Source organism: Balearica regulorum, chromosome W, assembly GCF_011004875.1.
Source record: "Balearica regulorum gibbericeps isolate bBalReg1 chromosome W, bBalReg1.pri, whole genome shotgun sequence".
Lineage (NCBI taxonomy): Eukaryota > Metazoa > Chordata > Aves > Gruiformes > Gruidae > Balearica > Balearica regulorum.
The window spans coordinates 6,429,350-6,448,687 of record NC_046219.1 but is presented as its reverse complement, the minus strand read 5'-3'; the positions used below and the strand labels follow the sequence as shown (position 1 = coordinate 6,448,687).

General features: G+C 43.7%; 1 long non-coding RNA gene across 1 annotated transcript; it reads right to left on the bottom strand.

The window, feature by feature from the left end:
* Window positions 1-12,125: 12,125 nt before the first annotated feature.
* Window positions 12,126-16,133, bottom strand: LOC142599222 (uncharacterized). The gene is made up of 3 exons (XR_012832844.1): window positions 16,026-16,133; window positions 15,171-15,230; window positions 12,126-12,204 (listed from the first exon to the last, which is right to left on the bottom strand). It is a non-coding gene; the product is annotated as an uncharacterized LOC142599222 (long non-coding RNA).
* Between the last annotated feature and the right edge of the window lie 3,205 nt (window positions 16,134-19,338).

Genomic DNA, 19,338 nt, shown 5'->3' with positions numbered 1-19,338 from the left:
CGCCAAGGCTCTGCGCCACAGATCATTACGTTCCTTATCAAACTTTAGCTTGAACTCTGATTTAGGCTTAGTGGTGTGGACCTGACGAACTCGTCGAGGGGGTGGTTCTGGCGGTTTCCCAGTGGTCGGTCCAATCCAACCCATGCGGCGCCCATAATTCACTCTCTCTTGTACAAACTCGCTCCAGGTGGGAATTGCCTGATCCCTGTAATTGTGTCTCCCAACTCGGGGTGCACGGTAAGGTACAGCATTAGCCTCCCCGGTGGCTCTGATCCTATCCTGGACATTAGCTACATATGTCTTTAGGCTGTCCGGGAGGCCATGGATAAGGGGAGTTAACCTTGCTGGGTCAATAGGTGCTAGCATTGGGGATTTCCTTAACACATCCCTCTTGTACATTGCTTGTATGCAGGCTGCCTTTTGTACAGACACAGCCAAGTCAGAGAATCCTGATGTTTTGATAACAAGGGGATCTCCTCTTTCTTGCGGGTCTATGCCGCCAGCCCAATAGGCAGCCCGTGTCGTTAATGAATAATTATGATTGCCTGGTGTAGTGGTTAAAAACACTCCAGGGCCCCAATAGCCTCCTGCTTCTTCCTCGCTTAGTAAGATTCAGTCCCCCCCCCGTAAGGGAGACTCACCACACGTATTCCGTCTCAGACTCCTCCGGGTTCCTGGAATACTTTTCCTGCAACTTTGCTAATTCAGCAGGAGACCAGGGAATGGTGCGTACAGTAGTACGAACATCATCATCCCCCTCATTTGTAGTTTCAGTTTTAATCAGTGGTCGTATAGGCACAGGTTCTGGGGTAAGATCAAAATCTTCCATCGGTTCATCATTATCATTATCATACCAGATGTCTCCATCCCATGTCTCGGGATCTGCACAGTGTATTAATTTGCGGATCTGTTTAGCCGAGACCGAGGATGGCGTTTGATTCAGTAAAAGGTTTAGCTTTTCCCGCAGTTGTTTTTCTCGCCTTTCCACTGAGGCTAATAGCATTTTAAGTTCCCTATTTTCTGTTTTTAAGCTTTGGTTTTCGATCACGAGGGCATCTACTCGAGTTTCCAATTTCTCACCTTTTTCCTTTTCAAAGGTCAATGAAGTTTTCAATACTTCATTTTCTGATTTCAGAGAGGCATATTCTACATCTGCAATTCGTTCGGGGGGAGGGGACTCTTTAATTTCCCTTTGTGCACAAGATAAACAAGCCCCCAACACTGCACAAACAATTCCTTTGCCTTTACCTTTTTTAATCTTTTGCTCACTTCTACACTGTTCTATCCTCTCTATCACTTTGTCCTCATCTTTCCAAAATTTTTGGGCCCATTCTATTCCCACTTGGGATGGTGCACACTTATATTTTTGCAGCAGTTTATCCATGGCAATCCTGTCCGTGACGCCAATTTTACTGTCGCGTGAAAAGGTACAAGTCTGATATGTGGCTGAGGGAGGCCCTCCCGTTGAGTCACGAGGTTCAGAAAGGACCCCCTTGCTTTCTAAACTCCTTCTCAGAGAGGAGCCTAGGTGCGGCTAGGTCCAGTCTTAGTCCCAGACTTGGTCAACGGTTTATGTCTAAAGGGTTATGTGTGTAGCCACTTATCGGAGTCAACGTTTGCCTGTCAGAGCCCCACCAAGGACTTTCACTGAAACAGTTTCGCAAAGTTGAAAAGAAAAAATAGGTAATTTATTGAGGCGACAGATATAAAAGTTCGGAATTGCCATTGATAAATGCACTAACTGCAACTATTTTGAGCTCAAGTTAATAGTTCAGCGCTTTTGTTAATGATAGTTTTCCCGGGGTAACATCCGACATAATCGGAGGCGCGAGTCTTACCAAAGAGGCGTCCCTGCTTGGGGAGGAGAGAGGTCCAGGCCCGTCGACCCGTCTGGATAGTTGGAGTTCTCGTCCTCAGAAAAGAGGATTCTAAATGCCAGATTTATACTTTTGGCGAGGTGGGATTAAGTCAGGTATTGTGTGCCGATTGGCCCTTAACAAGGCTTGTTGTGCAGTTGATCGCGGCTGGGGGGAGAAGTGGCAGAGAACAAAGGCATTCAGTACAGAGGAGCGGTGGTCTGTTTAGTTTTACCAAAGTAACGTCAAGCTGTGAAGGCTCCCCCTCACCCCAGGCATCACTTAGTTGATTAAGGAGCAGACCCGTCAGGCGCTACATCTTGTTAAGATGAAAAATTGCTCATCCCCTGCCCCTGTTCAGGTCCAGTGCTTATCAGTGCAAGATAAGCAAGTTGCTCAATCCCTGCTCTCGCCCAAGCTGGACTCCCCCAGGGCCCCTTCTGCTGGGTCATAATGGCCCTGTATTCGGCACCAACAAGCCTGGATAAGTCTGGCACCCCACAGTACCTCAGCCTTCTCCATATCCTGCGTAACCAGGTCTCCCATTTCATTCTGGAGGGGACCCACATTTTAACTCATCCTCCTTTTATCACTGACATACCTATAGAAGCTTTTCTTGTTGTCCTTGACATCCCTGGCCAGATTTAATTCTATCAGGGCTTTGGCTTTCCTAACCTGATCCCTGGCTGCTCGGACAGTTTCTCTGTATTCCTCTCAGGCTACCTGCCCTTGCTTCCACCTTCTGTAGGCTTCCTTTCTGTGTTTGACTTTGCCCAGGAGCTCCTTGTTCATCCATGGGGGCCTCTTGGTGGTTTTGCCTGACTTCCTCTTTGTTGGGATGCATCGCTCCTGAGCTTGGAGGAGGTGACCCTTGAATATTAGACAGCTGTCTTGGGCCCCTCTTCCCTCCAGGGCTTTGTCCCATGGTATTCTACCAAGCAGATCCCTGAAGAGGCCAAAGTCTGCTCTCCTGAAGTCCAGGGTAGTGAGCTTGCTGTGTGCCCTCCTCGCTGCCCTGAGGATCCTGAATTCCACCATTTCATGGTCCCTGCAGCCAAGGCTGCCCTTGAGCTTGACGTCCCCCACCAGCTCCTCCTTGTTGGTGAGAATAAGGTCCAGCATGGCCCCTCTCCTCGTGGGCTCCTCTATCACTTGGAGGAGGAAGTTGTCATCAATGCATTCCAGGAACTTCCTGGATTGTTTGTGCTCTGCTGCGTTGTCCCTCCAGCAGATGTCAGGGTGCTTGAAGTCCCCCATAAGGACCAGGGCTTGTGAGCGTGAGGCTGCTCCTATCTGCCTATAGAGGGCTTCATCTGCTCAGTCTCCCTGGTCAGGTGGCCTGTAGCAGACCCCCACTATGATGTCCCCTGCCCCAGCCCTCCCTTTAATCCTGACCCATAGGCTCTCAGTCAGCTCCTCATCCATCCCCAGGTGGAGTTCCATGCACTCCAGCTGGTCATTGACATAGAGGGTGACGTCCCCTCCTCGCCTGCCCTGCCTGTCCTTCCTAAAGAGCCTGTAGCCTTCCATCCCAACACTCCAGTCATAGGAGCTGTCCCACCACGTCTCTGTAATGCTAATAAGGTCATAGCCTTGCAGGCACGCACACATATCTCCAGCTCCTCTTGTTTATTCCCCATGCTCCGTGCGTTTGCGTAGAGGCATTTCAGTTGTGCCCCCAATGAGGCTGACTTATTGGCTGGGGTGGCTGGAATACTTTTGATGTATTATCCCAGTGTTACCCCGTTGGTTCCTGTTGCATCCGGGGCCCCTGGCTCGTCTCCACTAGGCTTCGAGCATGCTGCAGTGCATCCAGCACGTCTCTGAGCAGTAGGCCGAGGGCCCTCGCCAGCGCCCCGTTCCTCCAACCTGGGCACATCATCCCACAACATGTCGCAGGCAAGCCTGATGTTATCCCCCTCCCCCTTCGAGCCTAGTTTAAAGCTCTGTCGATGAGCCCCACTAGCTCCTGGGCAAAGATCCTCTTCCCCCTTTGAGAGAGATGAATCCCGTCAGGGTTCATCAGGTCTGGTGCCGTGTAGGCCACCCCATTGTCAAAGAACCCAAAGTTATGGCGTTGGCACCAGCCACGGAGCCATGCATTTATGGACTGTGTCCGCCTGTTCCTCCCAACATTGCTGCCCTCAACTGGAAGGAGGGAGGAGAATATTACCTGCGCCCTCAAATCCTTCAGTGACTGCCCTAAGAGCCTGAAGTCCCTTTTGATCACTTTCGTGGTACGTGTCTCTGCTTCATCCCCACCGACATGGAGGAGCAGCAGTGGGTAATAGTCAGAGGGCTGTACCAGGCTGGGGAGTTTCCTAGTGATGTCCTCGGTCAGTTTGTTTCTCCCAGTGTCGCTGCCCACAACTGGAAGGAGAGAGGAAAAAATAATCTGTGCACCAGATTCCTTTCAGCAACCATCCCAAGGCCCTGAAGTCTCTTTTGAGTGCCCTTGGACTATGCATTGTGGCTTCATCGCCACCCACATGGAAGAGCAGTAGTGGGAAATAGTCCAAGGGCCATACCAGGCTAGGAAGTTTCCTAGTAATGTCCTTAACCCAGGCCCTAAGAGGAGGGTCTTTCCAGCATATCGGACCCTCCATACCCCTCAGAAGGGAGTCGCCTACAACTATAATCTGTCTTTTCTTCCTCGTGGAGGCGGTCATGATAGAGGTGGTGAGCCTTTCCAACCTTGGTGACACCTCTGGTGTAGATTGACCATCATCCATGTCCTCCATTGACTGGCCTTCCACAGCCAGAGCCTTGTACCTGTTGCACCTGGGAGGGTGAGGTGTGCAAGGAGGAGGTTTGCCTGCCACCCTGAGTATGGACTTGCTTCCATTCACTCCTTTGTTTTAAGCTACTGCCTTCATCCTGGCAGGGGGAGGATACAGGGTCTCCTTGATTTTGGGTTTTTTCTGGTGTCTGTCCCTGTTTCTGTCTCAAGGAGGGCAGAGCTTGGCTCCACCAGTCTATCTCTTCCTCAGTCTCTCTGATGCTCCTTAACCTTTCTACTTCCTCTCGTAGCTCTGCCACCAGGCTGAGCAGATCGTTCACCTGGTCACCCCTCACACAGCTGTTCTCACTACTGCCATCCATTCCCAGTGACAGGGTGGCTGCATGTTTTCGCAGGAGCTCTGGGTTGCCACATCCATTCTGGCAAGTGCAGAGGACAGAGCTTTCTGCTGGGTGGATACCATTGCCATAGCTAAGAAAACTGCTGCAGAATAAAAGTGGACATATACTTTTTCCCAAAGCAAATAAAGTCTACACCACATGTATTGGGTTGTGTGGCAAGGTTTTGGTAGCAAGGGGGCTACAGGGGTGGCTTCTGTGAGAAGATGCTAGAAGCTTCCCCTATGCCAAACAGACCCAATGCCAGCTGGCTCCAAGACAGACCCGTTGCCGGCCAAGGTTGAGCCAATCAGTGACGATGGTAGCACCTCTACAATAACACATTTAAGAAGGGGAAAAAACCTGCAGCAGAACAACAGTGGAGAGAGGAGTGAGAATATGTGAAACAACTCTGCAGACATGAACTTCAGCGATGAAGGAAGGGGAGGAGGTACTCCAGGCACCGGAGCAGAGATTCCCCTGCAGCCCGTGGTGAAGACCACGGTGAGGCAGGATGTCCCCCTGCAGCCCATGGAGGTTAACGGTGGAGCAGATATCCACCTGCAGCCTGTGGAGAACCCTATGCCAGAGCAGATAGATGCACTGGAAAGAGGCTGTGACCCTGTGGGAAGCCCATGCTGGAGCAGGCTCCTGGCAGGACCTGTGGCCCTGTGGAAAGGAGCCCATGCTGGAGCAGGTTTGCTGGCAGGATTTCTGACCCTGTGGGGGACCCATGCTGGAACAGTCTGTTCCTGAAGGACTGCAGCCCGTGGGAAGGACTCACATTGGAGAAGTTCATGGAGGACTGTCTCCTGTGAGAGGGACCCCACGCTGGAGCAGGGGAAGAGTGTGAGGAGTCCTCCCCCTGAGGAGGAAGGAGCAGCAGAGAGGTGTGATGAACTGACCACAACCCCCATTCCCCATCCCCCTGTGCTGCTAGGGGGTAGGAGGAGGTAGAGAAATAGGGAATAAAGTTAAGCCCAGGAATAAGGGAGGCGTGGGGGGGGAAGATGTTTTTAAGATTTAGTTTTATTTCTTATTACCATACTCTGACTTGATTGGTAAGAAATTTAATTTTCCTGAGTTGAGTCTGCTTTGCCCATGACGGTAATTGGTGAATGATCTCTTCCTGTCCTTATCTCGACCCATGAGCCTTTCGTTATACCTTTTCTCCCCTGTCCAGTTGAAGAGGAGGAATGATAGAGTGGCTTTGGTGGGCACCTGGCCCCCAGCCAGGGTCAACCCACTACAAATAGCATTATTTAATAAGGCAAGGCATATATCCTTTTATACCACAACTGAGTATAGAAAAGCTACAGGGGCCAAAACCTGCTCACCCTTGCTTGAATCCTTTAATAGCCAGATTTTATAGAGAAAAAGCCTGGGAGGGAGGGTGCACTTTGGCAGTCACACTGACTGCGCTGCATCAAACCACAATTCCTGCAGGGTAACAATTCCTCTTTCAAAAATGCTAGTATGCATGGCTTGTACAAAAACTGACCGGCAAGCAAATGCTTCTGTAGTATGTTGTGCAGCAAGAGTTCCAGCTGCACGAGCTGAAAAACAGTGTTCTCCCAAAACTTGGGATCTAATTCAACGTGTAAGACTCTAGCAAAGTTTTGGGTAAAGCTACGTGGATTACTTTATACTCCTGCTTTGCCTATTTTAATTACTTATTTTAGAATCAAGTTGACAATGTCTGCTTTCAGGTAGGCAAAGCCTTAGATTCAGAAAAAAGTATGCCAGGTTACCAGACAACACAGTTATCTGATAACACATGGAAACCAGACATCATTATTTTTAATAACTTCTTTGAATTAGAGCTAGACATTGTATAAGCCAACTGTCCTTGAAAGACATTAGTCCACTGAAGGCCAGGTGGATCACAACTGTGTCATCCCAACTAAGACACTCTGGGATAAGTGCTCAGTTTATCTTTAAAAATTCTTCCCTTAGAATGGAATTGGAGAGTTGAGAACAAAGATTCTTCACCAGAAAGTTGGTAACCTGATGCAGGATCCCTTAAGGATGACAGCCTACACATGTACAAAATTCTACTACACCACACAGGCTGTAAGAGAAGACCACATTTATTGGATTTTTACTTGCAATATCCATGCCTAAAGGCACATGGCTACTGTGGTGGTGCAACATCCCTCTCCCCTTCTTGAGCCGCTCGGTACTTGGTGCAATTTCTCCCCCCTTTTCTGGGCCACATGCCTAGGCAGCAGACCAGAGTGTTAAGGCGCTCCCTTAACGTGCCTAGTTCTTGCTTCGCCTGGACACAGTAACAGCCTGATACATCTGTACTTGGACCATGATGCTCTTGCTCTCTTATTGTTTGGGAACAATAATGATAATCAATCACCTCCTGACAACCTGATGCACCTGTACCTGGGTCACGGCCCAAAGAGAGTGATGCCAGAAAAGTTCTGAGTCTGCACAACTGGTGGAAAGTACCAGAATATTTCACCATCTGAGCTGGGCGGAAGTAGAAAAGTACCTGACAAAAGTCAATTATCTCAGACCCTATAAATAGCAATTCTAAGTGAGACCCTTTGAGCTCTCCTGGATTGCAGTGGGCTGTGACCAGCATCTTCCCCTGAGCTGGGATGCCTCTCAGGCACAAACTCCTTGAGGACTGTCTGCAGGCAGAAAGCCAGGGTGAAGTTGGCCTCCTTGAGTCTCAACTATCACCTGTTGAGGAATACTGATACATTGTATTTACCCTAAACTCAAAGAGGGAAATTTTAACTATAAGCTAGCTTCCTTCATCCACCTCCCTACCTATCTATGTGTTTAAATATACACATTTGCTTTCACAAGTGTGGGTGACAAATATCACTGAGCCCAAATATTTCTGCCTGTCTGTGTGTACCTGCATGTTTTATGGGGTTTTTTTATATATCTCTCTCTCTCTAAACTTTGATTTAAGATACCTTATAGTAAGTTAGTGTGAATCTTGTCATCTTCTGTAATTAAGTTGCTGTTTTGATCATAATATATTTTACTGAATTACTTAAATCTTTAAAGTTAGTCAATTGTTGAGTGCTGCTAAAATTCAACCTTTGATTTAACTCATCCTATTAATAAACTTTGAATTGACTAAATTGTAACTGTGTCAAACACGTTCATCCACAACACTAGTCAGAGCACATGATCAAAAGATACAGACATAATGCAAACTGGCAGCATAAAATGCTTTGTAGCCACAAAGCTTTATTATACCACTAACTCCCCAGGGAGAAGTTATGACAAAGTAATTGGCAGTTGTCTTAGAATGATTCTAGTAAAATTAATGTACTCTGTAAACTTAGGCTGACTTGAAGTCCTATCTCAATCATCTACTGCCCTGAAATTTTCAAGTCCAGAATGCTGTCACTGATATTTCCAGATGATAAAAGTTAAGGAGATATTCCAATACAAAAAAGAATGTTTTTCACAACAGCTGCTACTAGTAGCAACCATACAGGAACAGTATTATAATGAATGCTAAAATGGATTGGTGTATCAAAGAGAGTTACTTACTATTTGTATGGCTATACAAATAGTAAGTAACTTTAATTCACCTAGTAAAGTAGGCCCTTTAATTCACCAAAGTACTGTAACATATGTTTTTCATCCCTCAGAGTACAACTAATCACCTACTTTTAATACAAAAACTTTTTCTCTTCAGATATTATGAAGCAAAACACTTTATGAAAACATAGACATTTTTAACAGTTATATGCAGTTAAATGACAAAAGTGATCTTAGATCTGTGAAATTCTGTCACAAAATTACCATCAATTCTGAAGAACTTCATCAAGAGTAACATTCCCAGATTGAAGGAAATAAGGTATGGCAGGAGGAAAGATTCAAAAAGCAAGCTGCTAGCAAGGATTAATAAATCCTGAGTTTTGGAAATGTGTGTTTTGTTTTAAGGATACATCTGTTTAATAACCAAAATTTCAAGTTACAGACCAGGTAACCCTTCAGAAACTCAGAAATGTAGTAAGACTGAAGCTAGTCTGTTTTCCTGGAGGAAAAAAAAAAAGTATTAAGGACAACTTAACTAGATCATTTAAACAAAACACTCTAAAAACAAAATCTTCCTCCATTACCCATTAAGTCCAAAAAAATCATTAGGCAGATCAAAAGCAACCAGACACTTGATCACACAATGGGAAAATATTCTGATACTCACCTTTTTAATAGCAACAATTTGGTTGGTGTTCTTATCCCTTGCTTTATATACAGTAGCAAACTAAGGAAAAGAAAAAAAAAAAGGCTCGCGCGACTACAGGGGCATGCAAATCACGTGCCAGCGCAGCCTCATCGGAGGCTCCACGATTCCACGGCAGACAGACACGGCCCCCGAGCCACTGAACCCAGCTCCTCAGGCTGGAGAGGTGCCCGCACCAGGGCCTTCCCTCAGGAGGCCATGAGATCCTGGTATCAGCACGGTGGTGGGGGACAACCTGCCGGCCCTCTCACCCTATAACCACGGTATCACCCCACCTCGCAGCAGGGCCTCACCCCTGCGTGCAGAAGGCAAGACGGGGCTAGGCCAGCCTGCGGGCCGGGTAGAGGCCGCCAGAGCCGCGAGGCTCCCCTCCAGCCACAAGATGGCCATCACCAGAGCCGCTTGACCGTCCCTCACAGAGCAGCCGGGCTCAGCCGACCCTTCAGAGGGGACCCCCCACAGCTGGCGAGCTGGGGGGAAGCTGAGGAGCTGTCCCTCTCCCAAGAAATCAAGTTTCTCGTAGTGCTTGGCGCGCGCCCACGCACACATCACAGCCGGGGCTGGAGGATGGGAGACACAGACACACATGAGAGGAAGACAGACGCGCGCGAACACACCCACATCACCAGGCCCCGCCCCTGGCAACCGCCGCCGGCACCACATCTCTCACAGCCCCGCCCGCAGCTTCCCGCCGGCGCCGGGCAGCGCCTCGCGAGAGCCGCCTGGTACTGTCCTCAGTTCCCGGTAACTCGTAGGAGGTGCAAAGGGGAAGAGGGTTGATGAAGCAATCAGCACCGTTATCACCGGCGGAGGAAAAGAGGCTGGGGCACAGCCCGGGAGGGGAACGCGCAGCTGATCTTCAATAGCACAGGTTACAGAACTACACGGCCCCTTGACTGAAAACAGTGTGACCGACGCTAAGGCCATTGGCTGTACCAGCCTAAGATGCACAGGCACAGCCCGGCTCACATCAGTCTGCCAGGTGAAAGGCTGTAATTATGGGCTATGCATATTAAGGACTATGCAAATTAAGCCTAGAGATCAAGTATATTGTGGACTTCTAACTGTAATTGGACCCAAAGGGCTCTCTTCTGAAACAGTTAATAATTTAAATAAAAATAGGTTGCTCTGGGGTTATTTTTTCCCAACCTCAGATCTGATATTCAGTTGTATAACTACTAAGAACAACCACACAGTCTTAATAATCTTTGAGAATAGTTCAGTGTCCCTTTCCTGCCCATAAAATCATTCCTGATGAGAAATCTAAATCTTTTTAAATAGAAAAAGAAAACAACTCAGTTATATTGGTAAGTTTGCAAATGGCTAATAAGAAAAATATTTTAATGGTGTGGACATCAAATGCTAGTTAGATTTTCTGTTGATGGCTTTCTCAATCACAAATTAATATATAATGTGTTGTGTTAACCTTCTCACCCTTCATATGGGTTTTTATTAAAGCTATTAGTATACAATCATAATATTAAGGAAATGCTTTTATTGTGAATACAATACTTCATTTTTCAACAGTGGCAAACAATCTTCCATACTTATTCTGGACCTCCATGCTGTAAAATAAAAGCAGACAGTTAAATATATTGCACTAGAAGAACAGGAAATGGAGATCAAATCTTTTTCACTGTTCTAGATTAACAAACAGTTCTAGTTTTAATTTCTGATTTAGACATTGATTTTTAATCTATGTAAGAACATGCATGGAGTGTCAAAGTATCAGCATTTACCCATAACTCCATTTTTTTCAGAGGAGAATACAAGATCAACACTTGCAACCTATAATTATTGCTGCTTCCAGTTCTCCCACTCTGAAGAAACCTGACTCTTACTCACTTTAGAAAGGTCTGATAAACACAGCAGTAGTAAACAGAACTTTTAGAATTATTTTCACTGCCCAAATTCCAAAGTGCAAAGTAAAAGCAAAACCAAGGTCAGCCATTACAATCTTTATGAGAAATCAGAAAAGTACTCAATTATTTTGCCAACAAAATTATTTTACAACTTACCTCACATTAGAAAATTTATGCTAGATGTCAAGAAGTGTATTAATATGGAAAAGAAATAATTTTATTTCTAATTATAATACCCTACTGATATACATGCAGGAAAACTGATTTCCTCTAACATGATCACACTGTAGGTATCTTTATCATTTAACAAAGCTATGAAAGTGTCTTTTCAGTTCAAACTCACACCCATCTCTCCAGTTCTTCAAATTTTGTGCATTTTCCCTTTTTAAGTATCAGCGTTTACAACTGAAAAACTGTTACAGAACAAAAGCAGGTTTTTCTTGCCTTTCATGTACAATGCCATATTTGCAAATATTGCAGAAAATATATCAAGTTTAATAAAATGTTTCCACTACTAGAAATACAAGAGTTAACTTACTAATAAATAACTTATAAAAACTACTTTGAAAAATATTTTGAACTTCAGTCACCTGGTAATAGCCTTTGCTGGTCTAAGAACAAACTCTTGTGCTCCTGTCCAGCATATTCAAATTACACATTAAACAGCTGTTACAAAACAGATAGTGACTGTGATTAATGTAGGCTACGACTGTTGCTAGCTATCTGCATGTCTGTTTTAAGTCTGTATCTCTCTAATCAGTGATACCACAAGCTACTAGGATTTTGTAGTTTGGGTATTGTGCATCAGAGCTGAGAAAACTCCGAGTATACACTTACTAAGAACTACAATGTAATACCATATTTTAAACTTTGAAGAAGGTGTAGAAATAAGATAAATGCTAGGTAAATACAAACAATACACACCAATAAATGAAACTTACTTGAATATATTCAATCTCTTCATCTGATATAAGTTTCCTTCTGTATTTCTGAGGTAAGGTTCTTGCTAATTCAGAAGTGTCTGGTATACCTTGTACTTTAATAACAGGTGAAATATTTTGAAGTGCCAGTGATCTGCCTCCTACAGACTCCTGTGCTTTTGAAGCCTCGAGAGATGGCACACTTGCCTGTAGAGATTCCTGTACTGAAACCCAGATTGTAAAACCATTTACAGAAATATAACAAGACTGTAAATTAATTAATGAGCAGCCAATAATAGCTACCAGTTATTGACAATTTTCTTCATTATAACAAATACTTGGAAGAGTTAAAAGATACTCTACTTCTCACAAGCTGTTTTTATTGTTGTTAAATATACCAAGAACATAGTGAAAAAATTCTGAAAGTAAAAGAAAGCATATTTGAGTGGTAGAAATACTGATGTGGAAACAGAAGATAAATCAGCATATATCCTAACAAAGGCTTTTTCACTGGGAAGCTATACTTACAGAAAAAGCATAAAGTATCAAGTGTGTGTGGAGGGGGTTACGTAGAAAGATAACTAAGATAAATAACTAACATCCACTAAGATGATGCTTTTTGTTTACTGCAACTGTAAAGACAGACAAGTGAAAAAGAGGTAGAAGCTTATAGAAAGATAAAGCTCACGACTATGACACAACAACATGCAGTACAATGCTGTACCCATTTTTAATATTACAAAATAGCATCATATCAAATTATGTTAATGATGTGGAGAATTAACCCCACATATTGGGCATTAGCAATCAAACTTAATGAAATACAGAGACCAAGGAGTGCACGAAGTACTTTACAGGTAAGGGCCAGGAACTAGGCTTAAGAAATTCACATCAAATAAGTTGCCTTGAGTTTAAGGATAGGAGAACCAATGACAAAAGGGCAGTGTTATCAAAGTCAGCACTGAAAGAATTTTGAACCTTAGGTCTGTCCCACCATGGCTGATTTTGCAGTGGAAACACACAATTACCCCACCAGGCAGGGCTGAATCTTATAGCAATATGTTTACTTCAGAAGCACTTAGGCCTCTGTATATAAGATTAAAACACCTGATAAAGCAGAATACTTCCACAGGAAGTCCCTCCCAGTGCTCCTAGAAAAATGAGCAAGACAAATGCAACATCTAAACAGCTGGGACATAGGGACTATATAATTATAAAATAAGCAGCATCAAGACTGAGCAGACCTGGATGAATCAGAGAATGCAAGGAGTTAAAATGCCAATGTTGCCTGCCTCTCTCCCCCAGCCTCCAACAAGATCAATGAGGACAAAGGAGAGGAGTCAGTTTTAGCCATAGTGAGTCAATTGCAGGACAGGGATGTCAAACACCTGCAGCAATGTGTTTTTTGGTAAACAAACAAACACCCCAAAACCCACCATTGAGAGGCATATTCAGAAGTTCTCAGTCAGAAGACTATATCTGAAAGTTGCAAGTTGATCAGGTGATTCAGGAACAAAGGAAAGACCCAAACAAAGTAAGGAGGAAGAGAACCCATCAGAAGGAGCACAATCTGAACAGGGGGCATGCCATCAAGCAGAAATTTAAGAGCAGGAGGCAAAGGGAACAGAAGATGAAAACAGAAGAAAACAACACACAGATGATAATAGCTTTGGCTAGTAATGACTACAAAGTATTTTTCTTTCAAGAAGTAACACACCTTATATATGAAAAACAAGAAAAAGTTTCTCCAAATTTGTTTTATATACCACATAAACATTTAGAGATTTGCCTCTTTCCTCTATTGTATGTTTCAAAGTCTGAAATGTAGTTAGAATACAAGCATCAGCAATTTAAAAACCTAGAGTCAAGACTCAAAAATACCCAATGTAATACTGTTGCTTAAGCTCAGACACAAACCCTACTACAGTTTTCCCTTCCCTGTTTGAGATAATCATGTTGCAGTAGTAATATGATAATAGAATTTGGCTGGCCTTTCAAGCACTCACATCCCTAAAAGTATAGTCTTGATCTGCAGAGCTCTGTTTAGCTATGTAGGGGCAACAGTCTGGTATGGTGAAACACAGTTATTGCTACAGCATTCAAGCAAAGTGAGGTAGATTGCAATTTACTAGTGAGATAACAGAAATCGATTAAGGTATAAAAGTCTAACATACTTAAAATATATAGTCAGAAAAATCTTCTGATGCAAAGATAAACATGAGCTAAGTAACATGTTTTTAAGCCTTTGAGAAAGCAATTCACTAGCATGAGAGGTGGTGCAATTGGCTGAACTGGGCACAAGATGCAAAATTCTGACTGAAAGTTATTGCAGAAAATGGTTCCTGAAGAATTCACAGGTAAGTCAGAATTGGCACTGATGTGAACTGTACATACTTTGCAATGTTAATAGATAAACTAAACTAAAAGCTAAATCCCAAATGTGATAATGCTATGGCAAATACATGGTATGGTATCATTTCTAAACAAGTGAGAATAACAACAGAGCTTCTTAAAACATCTACTACTTGAGTTTCAAATACTTTATTGACTCAAAAGGAATATTAAAACAACATACAGCTCATTAACTTTGATGTCTAAATGTAACAGTATTGGGGTTCCTATAAATATAAACATAGCTATAGGTATAAAAATTAATGTCAAGGATTGCAATGAAGTTAATTTTTGTCTCAGCATTAATTAATAGCACAAGGAAACACTTCTTAAAATGTACAGTGGAATGGCTCGCTCAGCTATAATCAGGGTTTTAAATACCACAGACATCGTACACTTCAATTAGGAAAAGAAAGGATGAGGAAAATGCAACATCATTTCTGCAAATATCACTGAATACCTAAGGCCATTTCAAACTGACTTGGGCACTATCACTTCAAGCAAATATTAGTATTTTCAAAAATAGGACTTTGTATATAAGTCAGAAAACAACACCCGAAATCTTTGTGAATCTGCCTTGACCAAGAAATAGAGACATGCATGTATTATGTATATTCCCACAGTTGTATAGTCTGAAAAGGAAGAGTCAAAGAGTTGCCTTCAAACTAAAACAACTATGGTTCAGAAACCCTGCTCAAGTCACATAGTCCAAGCAGAAAAAAATGTGTGTTGGTTCTTATATAAAACAGTTAATGCAAAGAAATGTGGCACAAGTTGTATATATAGATGAAATACTTACTTTTAGGTCTGGGACTACTTTTTCTGTCCGGGAACTTAATTAACGGATTATGTGGCTTGACTACCTAGAACAAGACAAGATAGTAGGAGAAACAGGGAGAATAAAATATATTTCTAGACAAACATTAACTTTACAATAATAAAATGTAACATACAACATATTAAACAACCACTTCTATACTGCTGCTTTGTGCACCACTGCTCTGATAAACTTACTAAAGTTCTATTTTTATCCAAGGAGAAATTTCACCTTTAAAGGCATTCCTCTACCCTAGTGTCCAGAACAGGAATAAGCATTCTCTTCCTTTTCTCACAGTAATCAGTGCATATGCAGAAATAGCTACCACAGTAGCATAAATGGAATGATAAAGTTTTAGCACATGGAATTGCTAGCTGTGCTCTGCCTGTACATATTTGTTCAGCTGGCTGGATAGGATTGACTAGTTCCATTAGGAAAAAGACCATAAATTATAAAGCCTGGTGTTGAAAGCCACTCTGCTTATTTTTGAAACATGTCTTTTTAAGACAATTCCATGCTTCACCTTGAAGGGAAGAGGGATGGCTTAGAGATGCTGGCTAGTGCCCTCCCAGCGCATAAAAGGGGCAGCCAGCAGACTGCCCAGTAGCATCCTTCGGTACTAGGAGAACCAGGCATCGGAATCAAATGAGCTGCACCATCGGGCCGGCCCTGCCGCATGTTTCTTCCCCCGCGCCAAAGACACCAGCCTCTCCAGCGGCGCCTCGTGCCTCGGCCACCTCAGGCCCAAGCGGCTGCGCGTAAGACAGGACCCGCCACCCGCGCCAGACTCCCAACCACCGCAGATCGCCTCCTGAATCACAGGCCAAGCGCCATTACCTGAACAACCCTAGTGGCAGCCGCCATCTTACTACCCATGGTGACGCTACAGCGCTGTGGCCCACCGCCTGCGCCTGAGGGCCACCAGGCCACGCCCACTACGGGCGGGGGCCGGAGGAAGGGTTGTTGGAGGCAGTGCCAAAATACAAATACAGCAAAATATAGGGGCAACGCATTAAAAGTACAAAAATGCTTCAAGTAGCTCGGCGTTTAATTTGAAATCGACCAACACACAACCGATCCACCTTTTAAAAGCTGACACTCACTTATAAAGAGCGCAAATGTTTTTATTTAACATATTACTGTGGTGGGTTGACCTTGGCTAGACACCAGGTGTCCACCGAGCTGCTCTATCACTCCCCTTCCTCAGCTGGACAGTGGGGAGAAAAAGATGATGAAAGGCTCATGGGTTGAGATAAGGACAGGGAGGGATCACTCAAGAATTACCGCCACAGGCAAAACACACTTGACTTGGGGAAATGATTTTAATTTATTACCAATCAAATCAAAGTAGGGTAATGAGAAACAAAACCAAATCTAAAACCACATTTCCCTCCACCCCTCCCTTCTTCCCGGGCTCAACTTCAATCCCTATTTCTCTACCTACTCCCCCAGAAGCAGTGCAGGGGTGTCACCAAAATTCGGGAATAAAAGAAAACTCCTTAACACCAATTTAGCATTAAGAAGCAGGCATTTCCTTTTATTGCAGCGCTGGGTGTCAGGAGGATAGTTCCTCTAATCAGGCACACCTAATGCTGGTTCTCTTGTCATATTTATACACAAATGTTACAAAGAGGTACACTCCCCATTACAATAATTGGTTCATATTTCTTCACCTAGTATGCAAACTAGAACACATGCTCAGTTTCTTTCTCTGCCTCTATCTTTTGAGTAGGTGGTATAATTTGGGTAGGGGGCTTATGGGTCGGTAGTCGTGGGGACCTTGGCCCAAATTACCTTTCCCCTAGTTTCCCAATACTTCGGTGTTGGTAATTGTTCACTATATGCCTCAGGAAGATAAGGATGCTCCTGGAGGCAATTAGTGTCCTCCCTTTCTGAAAAGTACGTATATAAAGACCTTGAAGTGTCTTGTAGCTCCTCCTTTTTCTCATGATGTGTAGCAGGTGTTCATTCTAAGAATCATTAGCCTTCTACCTAAAGTAATAATGAATAGTTTCTTATCACATATAAGTAGGCCTTTGTTACAGGCCTACCTTTTTTGCTACAGGGGGACAGGGAATGGGGGGTTATGGTCAGTTCATCATGTCTCTACTGCTCCTTCCTCCTCACACCCTTCCCCTGCTCCAGCATGGCATCCCACAAACAGGAGAGTCCTCCATGAACTTCTCCAACATGGGGTTCTCCACAGGCTGTAGTTCTTCATGAACTACTCCCATGTGGGTCCCTTCCACAGGCTGCAGTCCTTCAGGAACAGACTGCTCTAGCGTTGATCCCCCACGGGGTCACAAGTCCTGCCATAAGATGTTCTCCAGCATGGGCTCCTGGAGAGCTTCATTGTTTCTCTCACATATTCTCACTCCTCTCTTCTTGCTGCTATTGCACAGCAGTTTTTCCCCTTCTTAAATATGTTATCACAGAGATGCTACCACCGTCACTGATTGGCTCAGCTTTGATCAGCAGCGGGTCTGTCTTGGAGCTGGCTGGCACTGGCTCTATTGGACATAGAGGAAGCTTCTAGCAACTTCTCACAGAAGCCACTCCTGTAGCCCCTCCATTACCAAAACCTTGCCACGCAACCCAAATATAATGCCTTCCTTGTCTTGAGAGTTAAGCCCCATTATTTAAGAAGAGTGATATTTTAAAAGTACTGAGTATTTTATATGTATAATTGCAATGTGAAAGTGAACATAAATGGAACCTTGGAAATATCTCTTCCGATATTTATCTAAATTCACTTCTCAGTTTCTTATTGGTTATATGTTTCTTCCCCACACTATGTAGGATCCAGCTTATGGATGCTCTGAGAAACGAAGTGAAACAAAATAATAATGACTCACGGTAAGTTGTTTTTGGGGAAAGGATGGCTAGAATGAAAGGACTCAAAACAGTTTAATGCGACACATTTCTACATTACTTCATTGTACCTTTTTTAAGAGCGAGCTTTCTTCTAGTTTTGACTGGATTATATACAGTCCACCTTCTGGCTAGAATCAGCATGATCAGACTACTTATACCCAGGCTGGATTTATATTTGGGCTCTGAATTAACCAACCTTTGATTACAGAGGTCATAATTTTTGATTCACTAGTGAGAACTGTTTGTAGCTAAGAGTTTTTTGTCTTTAATGCATGAATGTCCTGGCTTTGGCTAGGATAGAGTTAATTTTCACCAGAAGCTGGGACAGGACACAGCCAGGACAGGTGACCCAAACTAGCCAAAGGGGTATTCCATACCATATGACATCATGCTCAGCATAAAAGGAGGCTAGTCCGGGAGGGGTGGCACTGCTCTGGGATGGTCTGAGTGTTTGGTGGTCGGGTGAGAAATTGCATTGTGTACCACCCGTTTTGTATATTCTAAGTACTGTTGTTGTTATTTTCCTCTCCTTTTGCTGTCCCAGTAAACTGTCCTTATCCCAGCCCACGAGTTTTACCTTTGTCTTCCAATTCTCCTCCCCATCCTGCCAGGGGGAGAGGGGGCAGCAAGCGGCCATGTGGTGCTTAGCTGCTGGCTGGGGCTAAACCACGACAATGAATTTGTAATAGCATTTGTAATAGCTGAGCACATATTATTATAGGCTTGTAACAGAGCCTTGCCTCTGTTTTGCTGCCTTCATTAATTAATCGTGTAGGAGCTTAATGTCTTTGAAAAAGAATTGAAGGTTTCAAACATGTTTAAAATGAACTTTTAACATCCTGTCTGATATTAATAGATGCATGCATTTGAAGTGTAATATGAGAAATTTAATTTCTGCCATAAATACAGCTGAAAAAAATGCATCTCCATGATGTCACAGGCCAGAATTCAGGAGCTCCAATTGCTAGCTATTCTCAGGTGTCTGGCTTCCTTGATTCCTCCCAAGCTCTATGATTTGAAATGATAGACAAATATAACTGAAACATGATGGAAATAAGGAGACTATTTGGCCCCTACAACGATACTTAGTATGATAACTGTAAAATAGAAAGTATATAGTTTTTAATTATTTTTTTTTTAAAAAAAGTATGCTTTATTTTGGTGCTAGGGGAAATGGTGGTGTTTGTTTGGGTGATGGTTGTTTTGGTTTTTTTTGTTGTTGTTTAATCCAAATAACTAGTTGAAACATTTATGCTGTTAACACTTATTAATGGTC